Here is an 11,004-nt window from a genome sequence, read left to right on the forward strand (position 1 = left end):
TTATTTTAAAACAACCCGTTTCGACCCTGTTGTGAACCGATCTAATTTTACTAAAAAACCATTGAATTGAACTAAATATGAGCCTGATTCGCCCGTTTTGACCCTGTTATGTTTGTTAATAATATAGTTTTTAGGAAGTCATAGTTGGTTTAATTGAGGTAATTGATAAATATTAAATAACTAGTAATTCGACTACGTAGGGGGTTTGTGAAACCATAGCCGAAGCTCAGATCTTGGTAGTCAAATCGATCTTGGTAGTCAAATCGAATCTTCTTAATTTTGATCATGGCTTTATAAAATGATTGGTAATTCAAAGTTTCACAACCAACATTGCTTGCACAATATTTCTATCTTACTCTCAACTAATGCAGACCGTACCAAATCTGAAGGAAAGAAAAGGAAACCTACGCTAATTGTGTAGCACTCAAAACTTTATAAATGTTAAACCAACTCAACATACAAATGAAAGGAAAAATATATAACCAAAATGTAAAATTATCGAGATGTAATTAAAATTCTAAAGAGTCAGATGTACGTTATGGTTGCAACATAACTATAAGTCGTGATACCGAATAGCGGAGCGGCATTATACATACCGAAGATTCAACCAACAAAATATCATAAACTAAACATAAAAAATGTACAAATAAAAGAAACACATTCCGTTTTTAACCAAACCGAAGCATCATAGCCAATAGAAATTCAAGATGCAAGATGTCAGCATCCTTCACATGCAATGGAAAACACATTATCTAAGCTACTACAGAGGATTCAAACATTAATGTTTGGAACCACAACATTAACATTCCCAATATACCCCTCACAAAATCAAAAACCAAAAACCAACTTATCATATGAATACTTTTCAACAGGAAACACAACAATGGCCACACCTTGGTGTGGTTTCAAAATCATAGTAGCCACACTTTCTTGCCCAAAAGTTACATAAAACAACCATATTAGAATTTAATAGCTGGAACCAATCATGCACTTCTTCCATCAATTAACGCGTTGTGGCGAAGTCTTGAAGTCGCCAGTAAACTACCAAACTTTGAACGCTTAAGACACTCGTCGGGACTAACGAAAACTTACAAAAGGCTAAGATAAAATCGTCACAGCCTTTTTAACATATTGATAAATAATATTCAAAAAATAGCCGACATAACCTGTTAGGTGGATGAAAAATACCCCATCCGTAGGCTCAGATGAGTGCATTAGAATACACATGGCTGCAAAAGAGTTTTGTACTCCGATTATGCACCGCCAAGATGTGATTCTTCATATAAATCATCATCACAGCCTCTTAAGAAAATAGAGAGAACGTCTTACTGAGGTGAATCATAATCATCGTCTCATGTAGCACTCTCATTCAAAATATTAATGAAAAGAATACCAACAGATCAGAATAGTTCATAATACAATATTTGGCTGGAATTAAATTATAAGTTAATAACACATATATTTTTTTTTTATCAAAATTAGATTTTCTCACATGCCATACTAGGAAATTAATAGAGATCTAACCTGTTGTATTATCGGGCGTCAATCGCAAAGGCTCAGAACTGTAAGTGGGATATCAAATGACTGGAAATTCAGGGTTGCATAGTTCATGACCACGATACGAATCCCATAATCAAGGTCCCCTCAGTTTAAATTGATCATCATAGCCTTTATAGTAAGCTGCACAGGAATAATTCGACATTAGTAAATAACATATTTCGCTGTAAATTTTTTTCAAGCTACCTTTGATTGCAACCTTGGGGGCTTTTAGCTACTGGCATTTCATCTAACCACTGCTGGGCAAGAAATGTGGTCTACAAATAATGCAATAAGCCAATAACAATCATTAAAAAGGCTTAAAATAATAAAAGCAAAAGAAAAGAGTACTCAAAAGACTAAAAATTAGCAAATGAAACAAACTGGTTAATAGAGAATAATGAAAGAACCTTTAGTGTTAATGAAAGTGGATAATCATCACCGTCATACTTCCACCACCACAATATGTGACCGGTGATCTCTCAATAGAAAAAGGATGAAAGAGGAGTGTAAGTGGAGCATAGGGATGAAGAGGTGGGAAGAAAGTGAAAAACACGTACTACAACACGTGAAGTGGGAACCACAGACGAAGCACATATTACAATCTCAACATGCATAAAGTCAAATGAATAGTAAAAATATATAAGACACAAACAATATTTGTAATTTAATATATACAATAATAATAAATACATTAATTTTTATATCATTTAAAATCAAAATTTATTAAATTGAAGAAATGATAATTCAAAATTAGTTAATTAGGTGGTATTTGTATATATGGAAATTAATTAGTTGATATTTTATATGAATGACATATTTGATGGCCATGCGAAAAATATGTTTTGTTTTAATAGATTAGTTAATAGATGTTGTAAATGAAACTCATATAGTTAAATTGTAACTTCCATAGTTATGGAAGGTAGTAGGGGGTTCAAAAAATTCCGAATCATTATCGGAAATATCCGAGAATTTTCGGATTCAGATTCGGATAATAATTTGAAAATTTTCGGATTTTCGATATACGAAATTTTTTAATTTGTTTTTTTAATTATTTATTGAATTTAAATATATTAATAACAATTTGAAACCTACTCACCTAATACCTAGTTCCTCCACCCTTAAACTCATTTCCATTTGAATGCTTATCATCTCCTTGTTGGTGGTTATCATCGACACAAGCCGTCGCTTATCATATATGTCTTGCCAACTCAAAATTCCGACCGCCGGTGGCCTTTCCCCATGTTCTCAGATCTGCTTTCCCCATATTCTATGTTATTAATTCCATATTCTATGTTATAGTTTCTTGTATCATCTATTTTGTTATTCACTCTTATTTTGTTTCATGGAATGTATTGTAATGGTGCCTTTTGTATGAAAACTTTTAATAATTGGTAATTATGGAGTATCATAAAACAAATCGAAAAAACAAAAAACACTTGGTTAAGTCTAAAAATAAAACAAATAATACTTTGTTAAAAAACTCTATTACGCTGGTCACACGCTAATGTACATAAACATATATAAATATCATAATACGCAATACACGCTTATCCAACCATCTTCTGTCAAAGTGCCTATTTTCAGCCCCAGGTTCTCTGCCGTAAAAACTATGCCAATAATCTATTGGTTCTTAATTAAAAAGGAGGCAAAAATCAAAAACCTCCAAAATATTGGCTCCAGATATTCAAAAACTCCAAATTACATTTAACACTCTAAAAATCAAATTACACTCCAAATTATTAAAAATTTTCCACTCCACAAATCAGACGACAGTGATTTATACTCCAAATTACACTCCAAATTATTAAAAAAATAATCGAAGATGAAGCTTATAGATGAAAGAATCGAAGAAGAACATGATTTATACTCCGATGAGGAAGCCAACGACGACAATGACGCTCAATCAGACGACACTGAAGGTTACTCCAGCAATGAAGCCGCCGCCGACGACGGTCAGACTGGTAGGGACGATGATATAGGGACGATGGTTATCGAACCCATCAACAGTTTTGCTACTAAGAAAAAACCTACAAGGGGGTTGACGAGGTTACCTAAGCTACGTACCGAATATGCAAACTCTGGTGGTGTTAGACTGGCAGTGGAGTTTGATAATATGGGTAGGTTCACTGGCCAAAACATATCAAAGTTTGCAAGTTTTTTAGGGGATGTTGTAAGGAAAATAGTTGGCTTGAGACATTTAAGTTGGAGGGAGGTCACAAAGGAGCTTAGAGATAAACTGTGGGAACAAATAACGGTTATTCTTTATTTTTATTTGTGCATTTTATATTTTGAGATGTAATTTACCTTTACTGTATTATATTATGCAGAAATATTTTGAGATTGAGGCGTGTCACAAGCCTTCTGTGATGAATCGGCTTGGACACCTTCTTCGGGATTTCAGAAGAAAAATGTATGCCAAATACATTATGCTGAAAATCGGTAAACCTCTGAAGCTGAAGGCGATACCCAAGGGACACAGGAATATGATCAGGCAAGAAGACTGGGATCGCTTCGTTGAGTATACACAATCAGAGCAGTTTCAGGTATATATCCTCTACTCTGCAAACGTAGATTGATCGACTTTATATGGTTTATGTTTTTTGTTTAAATATAATGAAATGATTATAATGTGTGGTTGAAGAAAAAATCGGCTTCATCAAAGGGAGATCGAGCGAAGAATGTTTTTGATCATCACATGGGACGAGGGGGTTATACCTACCTTCGAGAGAAACTGGTAATCACCGTCAGCTGCTTTCTCTCTAGTTCAATGATTTGTTGGTTATGTGTCTAACGCATGACCGTCAGCTGCTTTCTCTTGAATATTTTACAAGGTCAAAAAGAAGGAAATTGAACCGGATGAGATCCCCGGCCGTGCATTAATGTGGATGAAAGGAAGGGAGGACAAAGATGGTGCATACAAGAATGATGTTGTCGAAGGCGTGGCAACCAAATTAGTATGTTTTAGTATTAAACTTTTTAAATCATGTTAAAGTCAATTCATTGCCTTATATTGGTGTCAAAAAAACTTGAGTCTGTATAACTTGTCTCAACACTTGATGTGGATACATAAGCGTGTTACTAGCGTATTAGAATATTTATATATGTTTTTGTACATAAGCGTGTTACAAGTGTATTAGAATATTTGTTTTCTTGCAGGTTCAGCATGAGGGGCAGATCGCCTCCGGAGCCCTGGCACTTGAACCGTGCACAGATGCCGTCACCTTAGTGCTTGGCAAAGAGAAAGGTGGGTTTTTAAAAGGGATTGGGTACGGATTGACAACAGGTAAATATTGGGGTGTGAGTCTGGTAACCTAATAAATTGATTTGTAGGCCAGTTCTGTGGGAAACATCTTAACCTCAGGTGAGGCTGTGCAACAAGAATCCGCTTCTCAGGTAAACATTTGACAGTTTGATTGATTTGTTTTAATAATTAATTTTCCATGTGAGTGTGCTGATTTTGCATAAGTTAATTTTAGGCCAAGTCTGCGGCTAAATAATTGTCGAAATGGTACCCGCTCCCCATATCGCAACATTAGTAAGTATTTGACAATTTCAGTACTTTTTATAATTCGTTTCCAATGTGAGTGTGCTCATTTTCTATTACCGAATTACAGGCCAAGTCTGTGGAAAAAAGTGTTGAACAAACGGTAGTCGATCCCCATAGCGCGACATCAGTAAGTATTTGGCAGTTTCAGTTTTTATATTTTATAACCTAATAAGTCTAACAATTCCAATTTCTTTTATATTACCAATGAAGCCTGTAGAGAACAATGTTGACCAAGCATCAACACAACTACACCACACTCCGGATAGTAACGGCTCAAAACAACCATCAGTAAGTATTCAGCAATTTCAGTTTTTCCTTTAATTGTTGATTGATTCATTGAATGGTTTTTAGGTAAAATGGAGAAGCCGTTAAAGAAAAGTTGATGTATCTACGGATGAAGCTTCCCCACCTGCTGAAATAAAAATATGTACTGCGCGAAACATTGTTAAGTTCCCACAAACATGGGTATGTACTTATATATTGACTTCAATTAAGCCATCTTAATTTTACATGCTGGTTTATAAGTGTATGAGTGTCGTTTGTGTGTGCATGACAACCGTAACAAGGTGGCAAATGGTAAAGTTTATTGGTCACCGGTTCCACAACAGTTGCATGGAAAAGCAATCCCGGAGGGTTGCTATAAAGTTAGTATTGATTGAGCCATAAAGGAACAAGCAATTATTCCATGTGAGGCAGGTAAAATTGCGACTGTTGGCAATGCAATTGCTACTTTTGTTGCTTGGCCAGAACACCTAATCTTATGTGACTAGGAGGTTTGTTCCCTTTTAACTTAACCGAACAAATATCTATGTTCTTTTTCATTTAGCTTAAAAAATTAACACTTGTGTTCATTTATGTTCGTTTGTTTATAATCTAAACTAACGTAATTGAACAAAGATAAACGAACATAAACAAACTTCCCGCCGAAAGGTTCACGCACAGTTAAACGAGCGTTCGGTATGTATGTATGCATACTATTTTGTTCTATTCAATTACAAAATACGACATTAATTATACATATTTGTTTTTCATATTCTGTTGTTCCAGTTACCACCACTCCCATCCTCAAAAGAACCAGACAGAGCTGGAAAGAAGGCAAAGGCAAAGTACACAACGATAGACCGGGTGACCAAACAGAAGACAAGGAGCAGTGCCAAAAAAACCGACGCCTTAGCTAGTATATAGGTAGTCGTTATTTTTGTGTTTTGTAAGATATTTTGCATATACATTTGCTTAAGTGAATATTATTGTTAATATAATTTGTTTCTAATTTTGTTTTGTCATGCTTGCTTATAGCTGTTTTATATTACTGCACAAAAAATAAAAAATAATTATATATTTCCTAATTACCCATAATTTGGCCACATAGAACACATTAAATAGGTGTGGCCAAAAGTAAGACAATAGCCACACCTGAAATTACAAAAATTGGAGTCTATAAATGACCATTAGCCACAACATAAACATTTTTGTGTGACGAAAAGTATGATAATAGCGACACTTTATATTACAAAAGCATTATGTGTGACAAACGGTAAGACAATGGCCACACCACGAACTACAAAAGAGTGTTTGAGTGGAAACTTCACATTTTTAGCCACATTGACAACAACCTCCAGTGTCTATATGATATTATTAGCCACACAGTACCTCACTATGTGTGACGAAAAGTTTGACAATAGCCACACTTTAAATTAGGAAAAGCATTATGTGTGACAAACGGTAAGACAATGGCCACACCACAAACTACAAAAGAGTTTTGGACTAGCAAGTTCACATTTTTAGCCACATTGACAACAACCTCCAGTGTCTATATGATATTATTAGCCACACAGTACCTCACTATGTGTGACGAAAAGTTTGACAATAGCCACACTTTAAATTAGGAAAAGCATTATATGTGACAAACGGTAAGACAATGGCCACACCACAAACTACAAAAGAGTTTTTGACTAGCAAGTTCACATTTTTAGCCACATTGACAACAGCCTCCAGTGTCTATATGATATTTTTAGCCAAACAGTACCTCACTCTGTGTGACGAAAAGTTTGACAATAGCCACACTTTAAATTACGAAAAGCATTATGTGTGACAAACGGTAAGACAATGGCCACACCACAAACTACAAAAGAGTTTTTGACTAGCAAGTTCACATTTTTAGCCACATTCACAATAACCTCTAGTGTCTATAAGATATGATTAGCCACACAGTAACTCACTATGTGTGACAAAAAGTTTTACAATAGCCACACTTTATATTAAGAAAAACATTATGTGTGATAAACGGTAAGACAATGGCCACACTATAATCTACAAAGGAGTTTTTGAGTGGCAAGTAAACATATTTAGCCACTTTTAATGTAATATCTAGTGTCTATATCATATAATTAGCCACCCTATTATTAAATTTAGGTGGCCATTTCTTTGCTATATCCACACGGTATAGGTCACAATGCAAGCTTAACACAACCCTGTTGGCCACATTAATATAAAATTCATGTGGCTGAAACATGAATTCATGTGGCTATATAGATACAATGGTCACTCATAGTAAATTGTCATGTGGCCATTTTCTACCGTTTAGCCACACTTATTGGAGAGGCTTCTTGATGGCCAGCAACTAATGCTTGTACCCTTTAGCCACACTTATTACCAAATTAGGCCACTAAAAACTCTGTGTGGCCATATCATACCCACGGTGTCGCGACCTTTGATCACATATGACCTGAACCAAATGTGTGTGGCTAAAGGCCTACGGCCACACTTTTTTCGTGTGGCCGAAGATCAATTTTCACATAGTGTTGGTTTTAACTAAGAATTAAAACTTGAATACCTGATTTCAAGTCTTGAATGTTTTATTATTTCAAGTTTTGAAACAACTGGACTAGATTGAAATGCCTTTTGTTGTTTAAGGTTAAACTTAGATCTGATTTTGTTGTTTGGAAGGTAGCTTTAACTTTAAGTAAATATGATTTTCTTTTTGTCTCTTGTGTTCGGATATCCGAACGGATAATCCTAATGCGTATCCGAAGTTTCGGAATATCCAAAATTTCGGATACAGATACGGATAGTGAAATCCACTATCCGAAATTTTTAGATATCCGAAACTCCGGATATCCAGTTTCGAACACCCCTAGAAGGTATATGTAAAGCTAGTGGTGGTTTTTTCTATTTACTTCTTCGTTTTTATGTTTATTTTAATTTTTAATTTTACATTTAATATAAATGAAATTCATTTCAAGATTCCAAGTTTCTAAGAGCATTCTCATTCAGTTCCCTACCATATATCCATATATATCATATAATTACACTAAAATCATTGTATTTTCTCTCTCCTGCTTAATTAAATAATACATGTTATACATTTATCATTATCTTTCTCTCTCTTCACTCACAACCACTTTTAGAAAATATTAAAATATTATATTGGAAGAACTGTGAAACCCCAAATTTAACTTTCTCATATAACATTTCTCTCTCATTTACCCGAAACCACTCCTAACCATACAATATAATTTACAAAACTTCCTTACACAAATATAGAGAATAGGTTGAGAATGCTCTAACACCTTGTTTATGTATATTATATTTCTTAAACCATATTTTCTACTGTTTTCATGTCTTTATTTATATACAACTAGCTTTTGAACTCATTTGTCAAATGATAAAACTTTTGAACTCATTTGCCAAATGATAAAAAAATAAATAAGGTCCGTTAATTTAAATAAATGAACAAAATTAAAGGGAAAAATGAAAATATACAACAAACAATAAGAAGTTTAGTATATCAAATTTACGAATTGAGAAAATCTATTTATATACAACATTTGTTGTTTTATCACAAGTATATCCATCATTATTAAATACTAACAATTTTAGACCACGTGTGACGGTTACCTAGGATAATGCAACATATAGTGTTAGTGGGAAATACTGACATGAAAGGAACAAGCCAACCATGGAAAAAGGTTATTCTTGGATATTTTATACTAGTTAACTTTCATACTTCTACTTATTTGATCTATCAATATTTTACTTTTAATTTCCTCAATTACCAATATGGTTTTGACCCAAAACATATGGATAACTAGGATGAATGAAATGAAAGATTAAAAGATTAGGAGATTAGGCTAGAACTGAATATAAGCTTAACACCTAGCCTTGTCATTTTACTTCTAATGAGTAAGATAAGATTAATTTTATGTTTAGATTATAATTTGTCTACAATTTTCTACTTGTGGTAAATGCTGCAAATTGTAGGGTGGTTTTCTCACGACATGGGCTAGCTTTTGAGATGTCAAAAGAATATCGACCGTGCTACGGCAAAGAACGAATTAGAATCGAATCCTTAGGTGGGTTCGTTGAGGACAGCTACTTAAACGGTCCGTTAGCCGTGACTCGAGCCATAGGTAACTGGCACACCAAAGGGCTGAAAGAAATGGATGACCACATCGGTCCATTGATTTCTGAGCCGGAGCTCAAACTCACCACACTAAAAAAAGAAGACGAGATTTTGATTATCGGAAGTGATGGGATTTGGGACGTGTTTAGGAACCAAAATGCGGTGGATTTTTTTAGGCGACAGTTGTAGGATCATAATGATGTGGAAAGGTGTTGTAAGGAGATGGCGGAAGAAGCGATGAAGAGAGGATCAAATGATAATTTGACGGTGGTTATTGTGTGTTTTCAGACGGATCCGCCACCACAAATGGTGGTGCAGAGAGGTAGAGTACGACGGAGCATTTATGCGGAAGGGTTGCTTAATCTTAAATTCCATCTTGAATGGTGAAAAATATTTTGTTTTTTAAGAAAATTTGGAGGTGATGATGATGATGGTGAAAAATTGACAGTTGTATATACATTCATGTGAGGGAATAAAACAATTTTAGAATGGGTAATTGTTAATTGTATCTATAAAGCAGTTGGAACAATTTGTAAATTTGTAACACGGTGATTTAATCATTTTGTACACTTTTTTTACAACCTGAAATGCATTTTTTAAAAAACAATCAAATCACAGTTTTCGTATATTATTTAAGGTAAACCGAATGATACATACTTAGTGATATGGTGTTTGTCACTTAAAAAAACAAAAAAAGTGACGGGCTTAAATATATACAAATACAATATAATATTGGAAAAATATTAGGTGGAAAAATTTATTCTTAAAAGATGAAAAAAAGTCTCTTTTGAGCTTTTCGTAAACTAGGCCAGGGATGAAAATCCAAAAGTAACAATAAACATAAAATCCCAGGCTCAAAGCACTGTAAAAGGCCCGACAAAAGAGAAAAACACAAGAGGATATACTTAGACCTCTGGGGGAGTTATGAGGGCTTTTTGGGCATCGGGCGTTTTGTTGAAGGCGCCGGGTGTGAGGAGCGCTTGGCCTATCATGATTTTTCCATCCCATTTATATGTTTATTTATGTTGAAAAATTAGAAAAAAATAAAAAAAGTAATAATTATGTGATTATTAAAAGAGGGTTATGAGATTTCATATCAATACACTACTTTTCGCATAAAGCCCCTTTTATGACGTGAACGCCACGCGTTACATGACGCTCTTAGGTGGGGCTTTACCACTACACGTGGCCAAGAAAGGGGCATCTGATAACTTTCAGACTGATCTATGAGAGGAGAGATTTACCATGCGTCCTGCGAACGTTCTTGTGTTTGAATGGGCATGAGGTAAGTATGCGTGTGTCGACCTCACTGGGGTGTCCCTGTTGGTGGGGCTGAGAGACAGTGTCTTCGTTCCGGGATATGCGGTTTTGAGGGCGTAATCTAGGAAGGTTTCTAAGCATACGGCAACGTGTTTGGAGAATCAGCAGGTGTTCATTCCTTTTGCCTTCGACACATTTGGATCCCTAGCTCCCGAGGCGGTTCGCTTTTTGGAGCGGGTGCAGAAGGTGGTCCACA

General features: G+C 34.9%; 1 pseudogene; it reads left to right on the forward strand.

The window, feature by feature from the left end:
* The first annotated feature begins 9,317 nt into the window (after positions 1-9,317).
* LOC143579668 (putative protein phosphatase 2C 27 pseudogene) lies at positions 9,318-9,875 on the forward strand (annotated as a pseudogene).
* Positions 9,876-11,004: the final 1,129 nt, after the last annotated feature.

The sequence above is a fragment of the Bidens hawaiensis genome, unplaced genomic scaffold, assembly GCF_021521415.1.
Source record: "Bidens hawaiensis isolate Kalapana, Puna unplaced genomic scaffold, B.hawaiensis_p1.1 tig00029900_1, whole genome shotgun sequence".
Lineage (NCBI taxonomy): Eukaryota > Viridiplantae > Streptophyta > Magnoliopsida > Asterales > Asteraceae > Bidens > Bidens hawaiensis.